The sequence below is a fragment of the Schistocerca gregaria genome, chromosome 2 (assembly GCF_023897955.1).
Source record: "Schistocerca gregaria isolate iqSchGreg1 chromosome 2, iqSchGreg1.2, whole genome shotgun sequence".
Lineage (NCBI taxonomy): Eukaryota > Metazoa > Arthropoda > Insecta > Orthoptera > Acrididae > Schistocerca > Schistocerca gregaria.
In genome coordinates, this window is record NC_064921.1 from 110,877,402 (window position 1) to 110,878,405 (window position 1,004).

The following is a 1,004-nucleotide window of genomic DNA, read 5'->3' on the forward strand; positions in this document are numbered from 1 at the left end:
TACAATTACTAAACTACAAATTACCACAAGAATACTACTGCCTGCTATTGTTACTGTCAAAAGAATTCATGGGACGATCCGAAGCAGCGGTCGCCACGTGCATGGGGCCTTCATTATAATTGTTGTGGTTGGCAGGAGAGGCAACACCGTTACTACAGGAGGCCGAAATGCAGGCGTTTTAGCTCACGCAGTCTGGCGTGAGGTCTGGAACATGACAAGGGAATCAGAATTGAGAAAAACGGACGTAGCTGGTGGAATACTTAACTTTAATCCATTAATGACGAACGTCGTTCTGGACGGTACATGATGCACAATATCAATGGTAACTGAGTATGGCGACTTGCTAGGTCGTAGCAAATAGCGTAGTTGAAGGCTATGCTAACTATCTTCTCGGCAAGTGAGAGCGAAGAAGTAAGTGAACCATCGGTAGCAAATTGGGCTGTACAACTGGGGCGAGTGCTAGGAAGTCTCTGTCTAGACCTGCCGTGTGGCGGCCTCGGTCTCCAGTCACTGATAGCGGCGACACGCGGGTCCGACGTATACTACCGGACCGCGGCCGATTTAAAGGCTACCACCTAGCAAGTGTGCTGTCTGGCGGTGACACCACAATAAAGCAATAATTTTAGTAGCTGTGTGTCCAGTTACGAAGTCTCGTAACCGATTGGCCCTGAGTAGTATTAGCACGCAATCTGACTGCAGAGAATAACAATAAAGAAGACTAGCAATAATAATGGACTTTATCATTGAAGAAAACAATGTTCGTAGTGGATATTCTTGACAAAGTTCGGATGAAAAATTCACCACATTCCTGAAAACTGAAAAGACAAGAACACAAGAAACTTTTCGCCCAATCACTGAATCATATCTGATATTTTATCTGCTCGAGTAAACATACATGCGATGTTTTCATTAAACAATCTTTATTTATTTAACGTAAACTTTGCCCCATCAAAGTAATACTCCTCAGCGCTTTCTCAAGTGCTGGAAACACTTCTCGAACTCAG